Source organism: Marmota marmota, unplaced genomic scaffold (genome assembly GCF_001458135.2).
Source record: "Marmota marmota marmota unplaced genomic scaffold, marMar, whole genome shotgun sequence".
Lineage (NCBI taxonomy): Eukaryota > Metazoa > Chordata > Mammalia > Rodentia > Sciuridae > Marmota > Marmota marmota.
In genome coordinates, this window is record NW_025999905.1 from 547,774 (window position 1) to 567,153 (window position 19,380).

The 19,380-nt window shown below is 34.6% G+C and overlaps 1 protein-coding gene across 4 annotated transcripts in view; it reads left to right on the forward strand.

Moving 5' to 3' along the window:
• Positions 1 to 19,380, forward strand: part of Grm3 (glutamate metabotropic receptor 3) — a 212,863-nt gene that overhangs the window by 33,493 nt on the left and 159,990 nt on the right. For 2 of the 4 annotated variants that reach the window (XM_048799556.1, XM_048799557.1), the window contains exon 2: positions 16,130 to 16,184. The exons of the other annotated variants lie outside the window; for them this stretch is intronic. The gene's annotated coding sequence lies outside the window, so the exon portion shown is untranslated. The remainder of the gene's footprint in view (positions 1 to 16,129; positions 16,185 to 19,380) is intronic. 4 annotated transcript variants of the gene reach the window in all.

A 19,380-nucleotide genomic window follows, 5' to 3' on the forward strand; every position in this document is an offset into this window, starting at 1 on the left:
TAGTCAGAATGGTACTTCTGTCCTTACTAGCCTCGGGAGACACTGACCAAACATGCTTTCTAGTTCCAGATTTCTCTTTTGCCCGATTAACCTTCCACTGAGGTCAAACACATTTTGTCACTAAACTTATGAAAGACATGTGATTATTAATTTACTGTTGTAGAAGCCCACAGGAAAACATTTACCTGAAAACCAAGGCATCATAATAGACAATTGCTAATATCAATTATCAAACTTTATTATTCTATAATATTCAGTCCAGATGAAAAGGAAGAACTTACTGGGAAATTGATGGGTAGCCCAGGAAAAAGCAAATGAATCACCTAGCCAGATATATATTCTAATCTAGAGAAAGGTATTTCTAAAATTTCAGGAAATAGCAAGAAGACATTGTTTAGATTGAAAAAAAATATTTCACAAAGGACAGGAAACTCAAACTAAATTATGACTACAGTATATAATTTTAACTGATCACATAAGAAAAACAAAAGTTTAAGCAAATTATTGTACCTAGGTAGGGGACTGTGATAAAGTGAAGTTTTTAAAGCAGAAGAAAATTCAGTACATTTTATCTGTAAGAACAAAACAATTCAAAGAGCCTAAATTTCCTAGAAAGGATATTAGTGAGTAAATTCTAATGCATATAATAAAAAGTTTTGAAAACATTAAAATATATTGTATTAAAATATTACAGGCTATAGAGAAAAAATATTACAAGGTAAAAATCCAGTATAGATATGAATATGGTCTTAGCTTGTTAAGATACATATGCATAAAAATAAGGTATATTAAAATATGAGTAATCATTACTTAGTGGTAGAATTACAGTTGATTTTTATTTTACTCTTTATATTGTTCTCTGGTTTAAGTTTTCTTCAGTAAATATTCCTTTTATAAACAGGAAAAAATACATTCTAAAAATACATTCTACATTCAGGTACAAAAGGCAGCAAGAGGAAGCAGGACTATGAATGGAATATGAAAGAATGATACAACTTTTAAGAATGGTGTCAGGAATTCAATAGTAATAACTCAGGCTTATGAATAATGCTAAGGAAGATGAAAAGAATTTCCTAAAGTTATGTTTTAAAACAAGAAAAGTATAGGCTATAAACCCATTTCTCCAAGCAGAGGTCTTGTTAACATCACTTCTTTTTCTGTCAAAACAAATCATCATGTTGGAAAGACAGCACAAGACAGTGATGATTCCCCAGTTAAGAATGTGTTAAGGAATCATGTGAAGTGATTTCATGTCTTCAAACCAAGAAGTTATATTCCAGTGTCAGGCAGGAATCTCTAGGTTTTATCATGATATTCTAGATGTCTGAGAAATCAGCCAATCAGGAGAGGTGATAAAATTGTGGACTTGGACAAATATTTATCAACTTTCCCAAGGATACACAAATGAACAATAAAACTGTTATGTGCTGGTTTTAACTCTGTTTCTAGAATGGAAAAATCTCTCGGGAGATTTTTGTCCCCTTAGAAGGTGACATGGAGCTCTCCAGTCAGTATACTTTCGGTGTGAGGCAATTTTGCTTTTGTGATAATGTTAGTAGTTAGTAGATCAATATTCTCTTCAAGGTGAGAAGGATATAGTACATGATTCCTAAAGCTCCTTTCTAATTCTGAAATTCCGTCTTAATAATAGTTTTCTTGCTTTCACAAGGTTTTTGAAAAAGTCTCTTATCGCTCTGAGCAAGATGGATATGTAGACTAGAGAATAATAGGCTAGAAGTACATATTAATGGTTAGGTAAATGGTCCACATCATATTGATTAATGTGTCATGTAACCCTTGATTCATCTCACTCTCTGTAATGATTTTCCATGGAACTAATCTCTTGTCTGACCATTTTATCAATGATCAGGCTAATAAATACATATGTGACAGGCATATCTACAGATGTTATCAACTTGTGGAAGTAAATATATTTAAATAAATGAATTTGGATTCTCAAAGGTTTGAATGTTATTACGTGACAACATATAGAGACAAGTATTTTTATTAAAAACTGCATCTTTTAAAAATTGTCTGATGAGTAAAGGAACTGCCTTGGAAGCATTTCTCAAAAACAGACCATGAATTTGAATTATCTACAAGTTTAACATGCCAATATTTGTTTTCGGTGATCACTATCCAGAAGAGCTGAGGATGAAGGGGTATTCTCCACTTAGCCTTATCCTATCTCATTCACATGGGAAAATAAAAATGCAGACAAACCACCAGTATTTTTTAAAGGAAGAATAATCTACTGCTTACATCAGACTAGGGGAACATGGAAGGGAGTAACTGTATTGGCAACAGTTGTCACTGCCCCATTCTTAGTCTTCCTCCTCTCTCACCCATCCCCCTGGATCCTTTTCAAAAGGAAACTGAATTTTTTCCCTGGGTCCTCTTGCCCATAGCTCATTCTTTATACTTCTACAAACCACCCAGAGAAGTTCGGATCTAATTCTTCAACTGACTTATTTTGCTAAAGAAGACAAAACTTATTTTAAAACAAAATCAAACTATTCTGGTGGCTATATCAGCAAACTAATGGACAAATTTACCTCTAGTTTGTTTACGCAAAGCCACATATTTAAAACCCAATATATTTGAAGTGAACTTTTATTTCTCTTTGCTTACATAAAAATCATAATATTCTTTGAAACTATTCTAACTAAGGATAAAAATTAAAATACAGACTTAGATTTCACTAACAGAAATCCAGTGTGTGAACAAGGAAAGTGGTGGTCCCACTATCTTGGGAGGGTCCCATAGCTCAGTTATAATATTCTGAGCAGTTTCACATGTGGTTCTTGAAATGAGTAACCACGATGATGAAGCATATAGAAAACACAAAATATGAAGACTGTGGGAGCCATGGTCATTTTGAAAGAACATTTTAAAGGACTATACAATTGGAATATCATTCTAAGTCTCATCTGTATTTGCTCTCGGTTTTAGTCACATTATCTCTAGAAGGATAAATTAATATTAGTGGACAAAGCTTATGGAAAAGTTATAAACAACAGACAATATGGCTTACTTCAATTATAACCTAAACCTCTACGACTTGATCTTAAAGGATAAATTTGTAGACAGACTATTAATGATGCTGCCTCTATCCAAGGTTTATCCTCACTACTTATTTTCAGCTGCCTCTACTGTGCATAGGGTGGTTGCTTCTCATTTTCACACGTCCCACTTTAGTAGACTTATTAGGCAAAATCCTAACATTAATATTCCAGATATAGCATAATTATGATCAATTAAAGCTTTCAACAAAACTAAATTAAATGCCAAATGATTGCTGAAGAATGATCACAAAGAGTACAAAAACTCCACAGATGAGAAGCCCAAGGTCCTGAATTCACATAGATGGGCTGTTCTGATCCCCACTCCCTTCCCATTCCACATGCTCTGAGGAATTAGCCTGTTGTAGTCAGTTTTTTTGAGGCTGTGACTAAAGGACCCCACCAGCACAATTATAGAGGAGGAAGAGTTTATCTGAGAGTTCAATTTCAGAGGTCTTAAGCCACAGTGGGCCGGCTGCATTCCTCAGGGCTTGAGGCAAGGCTGAACATCATGGCTGGAGAGGGTAACAGAGGGAAGCAGCTCACATCATGGTGATCAGGAAACACAGAAGGACTCTACTTGCCAACTACAAATATATATAGCCAACTATACATGTATACATCAAAGGCACAACCCAATTCCCACTTTCTCCAGTGGGAATTGAAGGAAGTGGAGCAATGGCCCAACATCTAACATACGCCTGTGAAAGTCTCTGGTATGTATTTGAATACTGGGATAACATTTAACCTTTTGAGTTTCCCTGGTTTGAATTCTATCTTCTCTTCATGCTCTTGTATTTCATTTTCATGATTTCATCTGGCACAAAACACTGACAAACCACTTTGGTTACCATTCAGTTAATCCCCGCAAAGGTATTAAATCACTGATTGGGTTAAGACTTTACAGTCCAATCATTTCTCTTCTGAACCTTCTTGCATGGTCTCATAATGAGCTGTTGGGGGAAACCTCACATCCAAACCATAACATAGCCACACTTTATCCACCAAGGATGAACAATTTCATGGGTCCTTTTCTTTGATGCTTCCCAAATCTTAAACTTGGTATGTCTATATATAAAGGACCATTGGCTTTGGCAGTTTAAATTAAGAAACATCTAATCCTCTTTCCTTTCTGCTTACCCTGTGACTCAATCCACAATGAGACTCCATGTTCAAGTATACAGGAAGGAAACAAAATTATCCTAGCATTGAGTTCAAGATCAACACACCCACACTAAATAAACAGGATGATTTTCTCCTCATAGTATTTCTAATAATTACAATTATAGCAAAACCAATAAAAACAACTCTACCAGAGTAGAAAAAAAATTCAGCAAATGTTAGAGCACCCACAATTTCAAATATCACAGGAGATCTTCACAATGGCCAAGAGAATTGAGCCAGAGGGTAGTTTTAATATCCTATCAGTTTTTAAGATCAAAAGATATGTCTCATTTACATTTCCTTTTTCTCTAGATATTTCCTATACCTTTGCACATTAATAGAATTAGATATTAATGTGTTCTGGCATCAATAAGGAATGAGTCTGCTCTTTTTTCAATGTGTCTACATTATTTATCAGTGGCTCCATATTTAATTTAGCAAAGTTTTTGGTGGCCAGGGGACAAGGTAGGGTGAGGGTATAAGAACAGCTGGTAAACACAAGAAAATGGAGCAACGGCCCAACATCTAACATGCCTATGCAAGTCTCTGGTATGTATTTGAATACTGGGATAACATTTTACCTTTTCGTTTTCCCTGGGTTGAATCCTATCTTCTCTTCATGCTCTTATATTTCATTTCCATGATTTCATGTGGCACAAAAGCACTGACAAATATGTTAATAAGGTGTAGAACTAGCCCTGAATTTCAAAGATATATCAACCCATGTAAATGGAAAAACTTAGGTTGTATTCCTGAGAAAAGTATTCTTGTGGTATTTTTGAAAGCCCTGAGTCTGAAGTGAGATCACAGTATATATCAGTGACGCTGCCTGAAATTTTCATCCCACACTGCTGAGCCCACAATCCCTGTAGTTTATTAATTCTAACATGGGAGCCTTGTGTTTGTAAAACAGAAATGAACTCAGGACTTTATAATAACCACATTGAGTGGCTAAACAATTCTCACTTGTAAATATACAATACATTTGCAAAACAGAGTATAACACTAGGAGATACATATTTTATGTAAGTTTTTCATAGTGTGATCTAATTGATTATCTGTACATTTTGCCTATCACAAAGGATCATGAGTAGAATTTAAAAAAATGTCAGTAGAGCAGTATTGGGGATGTCACAAAAAGCAAAAATATTACAGAAGTAAAATACAGTGCATGTCATAATTATGTGCATATATGAGCATTTGCATTTTATGTGAATGCCATCAAAATACTAAAAAATACAATTTGTTGTGTTCCAGGTCTGTGTACCCAATATATTGCAAACAAGGCAGTAACTATTAGATTAGATTCAGGTTAATGCATACTTAAGGAAAATTGTGCTTATTATTCTTGTTTTGTACTATGCTTTGGCCTACACTTCTATTATTTGCCATTTTGGGAGAATTCTGGTGGAAGAGTACTGAGGATTAGGAAATAAAAAGCATATGACCATGAAGATGAAATTCACATTGCTTTCTCCAAAACTGAAGTAAACTTAAGTTTCACATTAAAAAGGATAAATTCTTTGTTCTCAAAATATTTTATTTAACTTGTCAATAATTCTTTATACACTTATTCAGCAACAGTTTACTGAGCTCTCCCAATGTACCAGATAATAAGCAGGCCATTGTGATCTAGATAGAGAAAACAAGGTTTCTTCTTTCAAAATACAAAAAGGTGAGTGCAAAAGAGGGTGATTTTAAAGGGAAAAAAAAGAGTCCAGTGTGATAAGAACCATGATAGAAATTACCCTAGAGTGCTCTCCCAGAAAATAGAAGGAATACCTAATCCCAAGTAGAAGATATGTCATATTATCCTGGAAGAGGAAAAATCTTAAGCTTACTATTGAAGCCTGAGTCAAACAAAAAGAAAGTCAATATCTCAGGTAGGATAAGCCACTGATGTGCCAAGGAGCAAGGAAGAACAGTTCAGAACAGACAAGACATTGATCTGAAACAGAGGCAAAGCAAGAGATAGAGAAGATGCTGTTCCTATTTGCAACACTGAAAAGTTCAATTCTCATCCTATAGGCACTAAAAATCTAAATGTTAAAGTGATAGCATATTCAGGTTTGCACTTAAAAAAAATCATTTGAGGAAGTAGTTTTAAAAAAAAAATGGATCACAAGAGAATAAGCCTGAAGTAATGGCGATTTTGAAATAATCAAATAAGACATGATGGGGTTTCAAATCTGATAGTGGTCATACAGATTTATTGGAGCAAAAAGATGTAAGAGAAGCATTTCCTGAAAGGTAACAGAACTTTGTGAGTAGATGTACACAGGCAAGGAGAGAAGACAAGGAGCCAAGCGATTCCGGTTCCTGGGTGGCCCTGTGATTAACATAGATGGACACATGGAGGAGTTGGATATCTGAGGGAGAAGAATGAGATTGGTTTGAGACATGGTGACATCAAATTGGCTATGGGACACATAACTGAAACTGAATACCAGGCGGTTGTACAAAGTGATCTGGAGTTCACACCTACATGTTCATTTGAGTAGGCAGGAGGTCATGGCTGACAGTAGGAGGCTGCAGGGTGTTCTGCAACTGGTGCTATGTGAGAAGCAGATGCCAGCCGACTAAATACTGAGAGCACCACCTTCTCACCTAAGGAGCCTGATAAAAATCCAGAGAGATAAAGATGCCAGAAGAGCATGACATCACTGATATTAAGGGAAAAGGGATCTGGAAACACACCTGCTATTTCATGTCATAGCACTGTGCCAGACACTATAGGAATCACTGAGGAGGGAGTTTGTACCTTGAAGGAGGTCATTGGGAAAGCATGTGCACATTCAATCATAATGAGATAGAAAGTGACAGGTGCCTTTAGAAAAGGCTCAGATGAACGCTTGGTAGCTTAGAGCAGAGAACATCCTTCCCCACTTTGAGCACAGAAGCTCTGCAGTGGCTATTGTATGATAACACGATCATGGTTTACAGTTTATACAGTATCCTTCAGGTCTTTTCTTTCCTCTAGAGCTTTAATTATCACAGCTGGAAGTAATCTCTCCCTCCTTTGAAGATCTTAACATTGCATCTCAATTATGATACATGCTTCATTCTTTATAGTATTAAATTTATACTCTTTCTTATCTCTGCTACCAGATTGTAAAGCTGTCTGTGGTCCCCAACTGCCTTACTCCTGGGACTGACATTCCTTCCCCGTACCTTCCCTGTGCCTGTGAAAGCACCTGACAGCATTAGAACCTTGCTCTTGGAGTCATTCTGTCCCAGGCAGAAAGACCATCTCAAATACTTGCACAGCCATTATTTTCTGACAATGCACAAATTATTAATGGCTACTAACCACAGTTTACTCAACTGAATACAGGAATAAGAAATTGCATAGAAGGCTATTGGAATATAATAAAGTATATAAAATGACCTAGTTTATTACCTGACTCAAATATTACATATTAAATGACAGCTTTCTTTCAATGCACAGCATATAATAAACATCAACAGAATAAATGAGTTCATGAATTTGTAAAGGATTAGATAGCAATTGTTCTGTTGGTATTTTGTTTTGTTTTGTATGGTATCAGGGATTGAACTCAAGGGCACTCAACCACCTCCTCAACCCTATTTCATATTTTATTTAGAGACAGGGTCTCACCGAGTTGCTTAGTGCCTCACTTTTACTGAGGCTGGCTTTGAACTCACTATCCTCTTGCCTCAGCCTCCCAACCTGCTGAGATTACAGGAATTATTCTGGTTTGTTAACAGTTTTCAGATCCCTTGAATAAAACCAATGAAACAGAATAGAAGACACAGAGACATAACCACAAAAATACAGTTATATCTTACTAGACAAAAGCACCCTAAAAACAAACATTGGAGAAAAGATAGCCTCTTTAACAAATGGTGCTGGAAAAACTAGAAATCCATATGCAGCAAAATTAAATTAAACCCCTATCTTTCACTGTGCACAAAACCCAATTCAAAGTGTATCAAGGACAGACCTAGGCATTAAACGAGAGACCCTGCACCTACTAGAAGAAAAAGTAGGCCCAAGTCTCCATCATGTCAGCTCAGCAATGGACTTCCTCAATAAGACTCCTAAAGCACAAGAAATAAAATTAAAAATCAATAAATGGGATGGCATCAAACTAAAAACTTCACAGCAAAGAAAACAACAAAGAATGTGATGAGAGCCTACAGAATGTGAAAAAATCTTTACCAAATGCACCTCAGATACAGCATTTGTCTCCAGGATATAGAAAGAACTCAAAAAACTTAACCCCCAAAGCAAATAACCTAGTCAATAAATGGGCAAAGGAACTGAACAGGCACTTCATAGAAGAAATACGAATGGCCAAAAAAAATATATAAAAAATGTTCAACATCTCTAGCAATTAGAGAAATACAAATTAAAACTATATCAAGATTTCATCTTACTCCAGTCAGAATGGCAATTATCAAGAATACAGCTAACAATAAATATTGGTGAGGTTGTAGGGCAAAGGGTACACTCATACATTTCTGATGGGACTGTAAATTGGTGCAATTACTCTGTAAAGCACCATGACAATTCTTCAGAAAACTTGGACTGGAACCACCATTTGACCCAGTTATCCCACTCCTTGATATATACCCAAAGGCTTAAAATCAGCATACTACGATGATGCAGCCACATCAATGTTTATAGCAGTTCAATTTACAAGCTATGAAACCAACTGAGGTGTCCTTCAGTGGATGAATGGATAAATAAAATGTGGTATGTATACACAATGGAATATTATGCAGCTATAAAGAAGAATGACAGTATAGCATTTGCTGGTAAATGGATGGAACTGGAGAAGATCATGCTAAGTGAAATAGTGAGTACAGAAAACCAAAGGCCAGATATCCTGATATGTGGATGCTAACCCATAACAAGGGAGGGTAGGGAGGGGAAATATAGAAGTTCATTAGATTAGACAAAGGGGAATGAAGGAAGGGACAGGGGATGGGAAAGACAGCAGAATGAATTGGACATAACTTTCCTATGCTCATGTGTGAATACATGACCAGTGAAACTTCACATCATGTACAATCACAAAAATGGGATCCAAATTGGAATGGGTTGCACTCCATGTATGTATAATATGTCAAAATACACCCTACTGTCATGTATATCTAAAAACAATTAAAAAACAAAAAGGATTCTTTAAACTTACATTCTTATATAGGTAATATTCTTTTATATCCATAATTTCCCTTAGCCCTCCTCAAAATTTTACTTCAGATTCTTAGAAAATTTGCCTTCACTTATCCCTCTTTCTCTTAGTAGTATCTCAGGGATATATCATAAAACAGGACTTTTTTAAGCAAAATTGTTAACTAGCATTAAAATAGAGCATATGCTAAGTGTGCTTGATTTTGAGGATAAATAATAGCATCCCATTTCAGGTTAATCAAGATTTCACTAAGTATTAATTCTTTCTATGGGACGTACAACCAGAGAGCCAAGGTTTAGATTCCTACCTCTGCCACTTTTTAGCTTTAGGAAATTTATTAGACCTCTCCATGCCTCAGTTTCCTCATCTACAAAACAGTGATAACAATGCAACCTCATCAGAAACATGGTATGAGGACTAATTATATGAATTTGTTACAGTACCAGGCAACACGTAAGCATCCTATGGATGACATCGCTTATTATTCCCCATGCATTTATTCAGTCTTTGGTACTTACTTTTCTCTCTCTATTCAAAGCTGCTGTTAAGTTCAATTTCTCTTTTTTAAAAATATCTCCATTTACTTTTACTTACAGCATGTCTGCTACCCTCAGTTAATGAATTACATAAACCAAAATAGAATATGGTTTAAGACAAATTATCTGAAAATCTCTTTAAGTAGCAATTAAAGTAACAAAGACAGTTGGTATGACGTACATTGTTTCCTCAAAAGTGTTCTTTAAATAAGGCTCTAAGAAAAATAATAAACAAGTTTTTTGTTGTTTTTCTTACTGCTCTTTCATATCACCAGTAGAGCTTATACAGATCAGAGTCTAACAAGAAGTAAAACAAGTCTGGGGAGATAAGGCATCAGTTGAAGAAATAGTCAAGCAATCCCTGGTGCTCTTCATGGGTGACTGAAACAAGCCTCTCTCTTCTTTGCTCAAGATAAGACACCAGCTTTTAAAACACATCTTGCCGCCTCAGCATCAGACAGATCTAGATGAACTAATCTTGCTCACACTAGTTGCTTATTATCCTTTCTAAGTCTCAGTTTCCTTATCTAAAAAGTGAAAATAACTACCTCAAACACTACCGTAGGGATTAAATAAAATAAGACGATTAAATCCCTAAGCACCATGCCTGGCAAAAATGAATGTTGAATACATGTAGCTTAAAAATAAAAACCATCAGTTTCAATAATAGGCATGAGAGATTGTTTATAGTGTGAAGATAACTAATTAAAAATCTTGAGTGAAATATTAAAAAAAAAAAACAATTTTGCAATCTCTGGAGAACTACTAAAGTTGAGCAAAGTGAAAGGCTGCAGTCCCCTAAGGAAGAGAAGTACTTTGTGTTTTCTCTGTAGAACTCTCCAGTTTGCTTTGGCTTGGGGAGCAAAACTGAAGCATCAAGAAGGGCTCTTGTTTCCTTGAAGAGTTCAGAGGTGCCAGAAAAAGTGGAAGTTTAAGGGCAAAAATCCAAGGAAGAAGGAAGCCCAGGGCGAGGAGTCTCAAAATATGAATTCAATTTTTTCTTGAGTGGTACAGAGGGCAGAACTGAAGAAAACTCAACACAAAGCAATGGCGGCTAAAAAGACTTTCCAGAGCTGTGTAGTACTAGGGTTAAAAAAATAAAAATAAAAAGTGTCTGAGTCCCTCCAAATGGCAGTGCTAAGTAAGTAACAACAGCTTTGAGTCAAGAGGCTGTGAAGCCTCACTCAAGGATAAGGACAAGTAAGATAGTTCAGCCTTAAGAACGACAAACAGCATTCATCTAAGAGATCAAGATAACTCACTGCCACTGTCAGACTAGTGAAAGAAAATCCAATACTGAACGTGATGTCTGTACTGTTCGCCTTCCTTCCAAACATACAAGGCTTGCTAAAAACAAAACAAACTCACCACAAAACAGAACACTGAAAGTCCAAACAGGCAACAAAGGGTTTCATATACTAAAATGATTACACAAGAATTTAAAAAGAGCCATGATTAATATATTTATATACATAGAGGAAAGGATGAAAATTTTGTAGAAAACAGAAATCCATAAAAGTACCAAATTGAAATTCTGCAACAGAAAAAAAAAATCAAAATTGTATTCAGTAGAAAAGTTCAATACTATATGGGAAACATTGGAGTAGAAAGTTGAATGAACTGAAAACATTAATAAAAAATGCCCAGATTGAGGCCTATATAAAAAGAGAAAGGTAGAAAGTATAGCAAAAATTATCAGTGAAATATCGGATCCAGAGAAAAGGTCTAAATGTGTATAACCAGAATGCTAGAAAGAAGGGAGAAAGAACAGTACAATCATTTTTAGAAAAATATTGGCCTCTGCCAGACGCACACCTATAACCCAGCTAGCTACTCAGAAGGCTGAGGTAGGACAATTGCAATTGAAGGGCAGACTCAGCCATCTGACAAAACCCTGTCTTCAAATAAAAAATAAAAAGGGCTGGGGATGTAACTCAGTGGTAGAGCACCACTTGGGTTCTATCACCAGTACTGCATGTATGGGCACCAGGAATTTTTCTAAAATTGATGAAAAATGCTTAGTTTTACATATTTAAGATTCAAAACCTACATACACTAAGCATGATAAATATGAATAAAATCATATTTAATGACATCATACTAACACTATTAGAAACCAAAGCAAAAAGAGCATTTAAAGAGTACTGGAGGCTAGCTCAGTGGAAGAGTGTTTGCCTGGCATGTGCAAAGCCCTGGATTTAAGCCCCAGCACTGTGAGGGAAGCAAATTACCTGGAATGAGGCAAGGGTACACATTATCTTCAGTAAGAAGAAAAGCCAAGCCAGTTGACTACAATAGAAAAATGTTGAAGCAAGGCAATGAACTGCACATGTAAGATAAATACTATTAACCTAGAATTATGTAGCCAGGAAAAATATATTTCAGGAAAATGAAGGCAAAATAGATACCAGAAATTCAAAAGATGAGAATTTTTTGCAGGTAAACCTACACTAGTAAAGACACTAAAAGTACTTAAGGAAAATAATCATAAAGGAACACTAACTTCAGTAAACAGTGAAAGAAAGGATGCATTTTTGGCTAAACTCAAATGCAGATTCACTATTAAAATAAATATGTAATGTCTGGCATTTAGGATAAATTTAAGTGAAATATTATGGGAGATAAACACAAAAGGTTGAAGGGGAGTAATGTAATTAAATGGTTATAAGTGTTTTGCATGTTTACGACATAGTAAATCATAATCACCAACAGTAATAGAAGAATGTAAAATTAAAATTGTGAAGGAATTTTAAATATAACAAAATATAATAATGTGACTTCATAAAAAGGAAGCCCGCAAAAAAGAAATAAAGGGTAAGCAATGAGATCAACACTATTAATAGCAAGATGATATATTTGCATGAGATAAATCAATATTTAAGGTAAATGTATTCAACTAAAATAGAGAATTTTCATTTCACAATATATGCATGCATCTAAACATGTTTTACATATTGAAATTTTACAGTATTTGTCAATTATACCTCACAAAGGTTGGAAAAAAAATTCCATGCAAACTACAAAATTATATTTAAGTATACTTTGTCAGACTGGATAAAAATAAAAAATACAAAACACAGCTATATTAAGAAATATTTTAAGTAAATGGAAATATAGTTTGAAAGGAAAGGAGGAAAATAGATCTTACATGTAAATATTAACTAAAAGACATTATATAGCTCTATTAACATAAGACATAGGAGATCTCAAGTAAAACTACAAGATATAAAAATATATTTTAAAAACAAAACAAGTCCATAGAAAACTATAAAATTATAAATTCATAAATATCTAACAATAAATTTCAATTATAAACAGCAAAAGTTTGTAGAACTAAAGATATAATTTACAATCCATAATCATGAGGTATTTTTAATCTTTCTTTCAGTAACTAATAGGAAAAAGCCAACAAAAAATTCAATTAATGATATAGAAGTTTAGAATGACATAGTTAATGAATTTGACCTATTTTGGTTTATAGAATATTACAATAACTACAGCATACTCTTTACTTTATATGCGTGTGTATATATACCTACACACGTATATGTTACAACTTTTTTTAGATTTGAAATGAGCACTCTATGTTTTAAATGTTCCCAAAGGGTTAAGAAATAAGTTTTCAGTCAGTCTTCTCAAGGCTCTAGTATCCCAAGATCTAGTCTTGATCAACTAATTTTATTTACAAATATACCCCAAACCATGAAGTCCTAAGTAATTGAGTCATCTCTATTATCCTCATCCTGACGGTAGGTTTTAGCTGCACCACAGAGAAAGTTACCAAGAATTATTAACATTCTGAAGTTAAAAAGAGGGGAGGGGACAATAAGTGAATAACTTATTTATTCCAAAATTACACCCACCTCAGATAATTTATTTAACCACATGATAGGCAACATTTAATATAATGTAGCAGAAAAGGCTGGGCGCGGTTGTGCATGCCTGTAATCCCAGCGGCTCTGTAGGCTGAGGCAGGAGGGTTTCAAGTTCAAAGCCAGCTTCAGCAATGGTGAGGAGCTAAGCAACGTGGCGAGACCCTGTCTCTCAATAAGATATGAAATAGAGCTGGGGAGGTGGTTCAGTGGTAGAGTGCCCCCGAGTTCAAACCCTGGTACCCCCCCAAAAAAAAAAGGAGTAGAAAAAAAATAATCAGAAATAGTAAGAGCCTGAGGATAAATTTATAATGAAACAAAGAAAAAAATAATCAGAAATAGTAAGAGCCTAAGGATAAATTTATAATGAAACAAAGAGTAAGTTATTTCCTTTTTTCCCCCCTCAAGAAGATAGTTGTTTGCCATGTAACTTTACCTTTGATAGTTTGGTACCATAATATTTCTGAAATAGCAAAAGAATATTGATATTTTATGCTTAGAGAAAAATTTTCTGACATATAGAATTATACGAATAGAATGTGAAGAAAATAAAAATACAAGCCATGAAGAGGTGGTGAACAGCTGGAGGTTATAACTTTTGAAATTAAAAAAAAAATAGAGAAAAGAAAAACCGATTCTGGTGAGGAATCAGAGCAGTGAGACTTCATCTACATGAAGGTCTCTTGAGGGACTAGGCATTACAAAGAAATAAGGAAATTTTGAATCTGAATCTTATTGAGCTTTTCCTAAGAAAGATCCTCATTAGTCAATTAGTTATTAGTATGAACTTTTCTGTCTTTGCTTATATTTTTTAAAATACCATCATAGATTATACTTTGTTGAGGGACAGATGATGCATTTACAATTATTCAGTAAATATCTTCCCTGTTCTAAACACTGGGGATAAAATGGTGAACCAGAGAGACTTTGCCATTAAAATAAATAAAATGAAAGTAAAATATGGAAGTGGAATGAATGAGTTTCCAAGTTTGACAGGCAAGTGACCTGTTTTAGGTAGATGGTCATAAGTATCATCCCTTCCAAGAAGGGCTTTAAGTGAAATGAGTAGAAAGTTCCTGAACAGACACTTCTCAGAAGATATCAATCAACAAATATATGAAAAAATGTTCACCATTTCTAGTAATTAGAGAAATGCAAATCAAAACTACTCTAAGATTTCATCTCACGCCAGTGAGAATGCCAGTTACTATGAATATAAACAACAATAAGTGTTGGTGAGCATGTGGGGAAAAAGGCACACTCATACATTACTGGTAGGACTGCAAACTGGTGCAACCACTCTGGAGAGGAGTATGAAGATTCCTTAGAAAACTTGGAATGGAACCACTATTTGACCCAGCTATCCCTCTCCTCAGACTATACCCAAAGGACTTAAAAACAGCATACTATAGTGACACAACCACATCAGTATTTATAGCAGCACAATTCAAAGTAGCCAAACTGTGGAACCAACCTAGATGACCTTCAATAGATGAGTGGATAAAGAAACTGATATATACACATATACACATACATACATATATACATACATATATATATACACACATATACACATACATATATATACACATACATACATATATATACATACATATACATACATACACACATACATATACATATACATATATATATACATATATATACATATATATGTATATATATATGTATATGTATATATATACATATATATATATATACAATTGAATATTATTCAGCATTAAAACAGAATAAAATTATGACATTTGCAGGTAAATGGATGGAGTTAGATACTATCATGCTACTGGAAATAAGTCAATCCAAAAAAACCAAAGGCCGAATATTTTCTCTGATAAGCAGATGCTAATCCATAATGGGAGGTGGGGGCATGGGATAAGTGGAGGAACTTTGGGCAAAGGGGAGGGGAGGGAAGGGAATAGGGGTAGGAAAAATGGTAGAGATGGACAGCATTACCCCAGGTACATGTATGATTCCTCTAATAGTGTAACCCTACTCTGTATATAACTAGAGAAGTGAAAATTTGTGCTCCATTTGTGTACAATGAATTGAAGAGCATTCTGCTGTCATGTATAACTGATTATAACAACAACAACAACAACAAAAGAGTATAAAGTTTCCAAGAAATCAGGCCTCAAGTCAGGAAAGAAATGAAAGCTCAAGGACCTGGAAAGAAGTGGGGCAAGATGAACTTGGAAAAAGGTGAAGTTCATCATTAATGCCAGGCTGAGTTGTTTCAATTTGATTGTAAGAACAATGAGTGGCAAATGAAGTATTTCCAACAGAGAATGGATATGATCTTATTTATATTAAAGGTTGAATGAAGAATGAATTTATAAGAGATGAAGTGGGAAGACCAGTGGCCTTAAGGTAAGAGATGATGCTTTCCCAGTCTGGATGCACCATTGCCATGAAAGATCAAGTAGTTAGATTCAAAATGTAGATAATTAAGTCCACCTTACTGACTGTGTATAGCAAGGAAGGAAAGAGCAAGAATGATCCCCTAAATTTCAACTAGAGTATCTGGGTAAACTGCCATCATTTATGGGCTCGAGAAGGTTGGAGATAAGGGAAACAACAGGAAAGGAACTACATTGTGAAATAAATCTACTCAATCTGCATATTATTATATATTTGAGTACAGTTTTCTTCATTCCTCAAGGGGGAAATTGTTTCCCTTGAATTCTAAGGTTTTTTGTTATGAAGATGAGAATTCCCAAAAGAATAAGTTTTTGCCAGATATGATTCTCTTCTATGGTATTCCCATATTGTTGGGTACTTAAAACTGTTTCTTGTCCCTAAAATTTTAAACATTTTACATTTTTTTTCTTCTATATGAGAGTTCTCAAATAAATTTTAGGAAAGAAATAGTCAAAAATAATAGGCAAATTCTTCCTAAAATCTTTTATTTTCAAGAATTGATCAGCTGGAAGTAGGGGAGTAAAATAGTAATTCAAAAAAATCATTAATATGCAAGTTGATCTTATATATAAAAACTTCCATCATTTTTCTTGGTCAACTAAAGTCATGTGTATATTTTAAATAGTGATTCACTTCATAGTTTCAGCTTTTGTTTTTATACCCATTGACAAATTTCCAAGTGTTTAATTTTCAAGAATTCAAGTAGCTATTATTTGAATCCCTTACTATGATAATTGATTCATATAAATAAGATAGGTTAAAGCTTTTATTGAATGATATCTACCAGAAGAACATTGATCTATGGTTTGTTGTATAATGGTTCATTTAGTCCCCGCAATTCTACAAAGCAGGTGATACTAATCACAACTTACAATTGAAGATATGGGAAAACATCTCTTATGTTACTCACCCATGATTATATTACATGTCTGATAAACATCTCCCCAAATCACCAAGCATACTTTGAGGATACCTAAGATTCTGACCATTATACATTTAGGATGCTAAATATAATTTTAACATTAGCCTAACCAAAAGATAGGATGAATCTGCTGTATAAATAGTAATTATAAGTCACATGCAGCTAAGTTGAATTATCTTTCTGTGCCATTTTTAGACTGGAAAGCATTCTCCAATTACTGTAAGTCTCTCGTTCATTTATTCAATTTTCTGAGCACTTAGTATGTGCTGAGCACTACACTAGACATTTCACATACAGTAAATAAGAGACAAAGATCCTACCCTCAGGGCGTTTATTCTAGGGAGGAAGATAAATAATAAACAATACATAAACAAACAGAAAATGAAAATAAAATTAACAAGAAACAAAGGAATCAGTACTGCTAGGGAGGAGTGTAAACTTTGGATAGCGGGTTGCTGTTTAAATCCAGTAGTCAAGGTATTTTCAGTTAGAGGCTCAAGAACTATTGTCACCAAAAATTTTCCTAATAGTTTTACATAATAATAATCTACATATCTTGAGTGCTGTTTTTAAAAAAAATTGTCTCATTAAATACATATATATGGTGACATACAATAGGACAGTAATTTCTATCTAAAAAAGAAATGTTTCAGTGAGACTAATGAATTTGGTGTTTTCTTTTTAAAGCAATTATTCATCAGTTAAGTAAGAATTTGTATCATTGTATAGACTTTTTTTTAATAACTATTATTATGTGGTGCTGAGGATGGAACCCAGGGCCTTGCCCATGTCAGGTGAGCGCTCTATGGCTAAGCCATAACCCCAGCCCTGTAAAGACTTTTATAGTTAAAAAAAAAAAAAAGTCTTTGGAGTTGGTGAAATAATTTAACTTAATTCTTAGACCTGAACTTTATGCATTTGGGAGAATGGGATTATTTTTATTAGTTCAAGGAAAATTATGCCAATATTGTGTGTATGTACAATGAAATCTCAGATCACTAGTGTGCTCATGTATGTACATCTATAGGATACAAATAAAGAGCATATACATAATTATAAATGTTCACTAAAACCTAAGATTTTCCTGATTATTTTAAAAACATGGATATCTTTACTGTAAGGAAATTTGCCAAACAGGCATAGATTATGTCTAAAGTTAACCTATCAAAAAAAAAAAAAAAAAAAACCTCTTTAATCCTGCTGTTTCTCCAGCATGATTTGCCAATGCCCAAGCAAAAATCCTACTTTCTTTCTGTATCTCGCACTCCAGTCATTTATCAGCAAGTCTTACTCTTACTTCCGAATCAAACGTAAAATCCAATCAGGTCTCCCCATCCACCACTACAACTGGCCAGGTCATCTTGACATTCCCATTACCTTAACCACTGTATCCTTCTTCCCATCTGTCTTCCAGCTTCCGCTCCTAACATCTTCTCCAACAAATGATCATACAATCCATTCTTCACTCAGTAGCCAAAATGAGCTTTCTTAGCATGTTAGAAAGTAAATTCCTCCAAAGCTAAAACCATGACACTCAATGAATACAGAGAATACAGAGTACATTAAAGATGTTCAACCCATCAATAGAAGCGTAAAGATTGCAAAGCTAGTTCAAAGGACAATTAGATAAATGGGGCACTTAGCAAAATCTTTTAGTATGTCTTCCCTAAGAGACAAAACTGGTCAATATCTTACAGGCATGAAAACTGTAATCTTTGGGGTTCTCTTTTCTATACTTTTTGCCAATCAGAAGTTTTTGCATTTCTTTATTTATTTGGGGGGTACCAGGGATTGAATCCAGGCATGTGTAACCACTAAGCCATATCCCTAGACCTTTTTTTATATTTTATTAGAGACAGGGTCTCACCGAGTTTCTTAGGGGCTCTCAAAGTTGCTGAGGCTGTCTTTGAACTCACAATCCTCCTGCCGGAGCCTCAGGAGCCACTGGGATTACAGTTGTGCACCACCACACCCAGCTTAGAAATTTTTGCATTTCTAAAGAACAAAAATGTGTAAGTTAACATGCAATTTCACACACTGGGCCTTACTTAAAATAAAGCAAAGGGCTGGGATGGAGCTGGAATGTAGCTCAGTGGTATAGCACATACTTTGCATGTACAAAGCCTTGGGTTCAAGTCTCATCACCACAAAATAAAACAAACTGAGTGTAAAACTATGGCACATTCCCTAGAAAATAATCCTTGGAAGGACATATTAAATGAA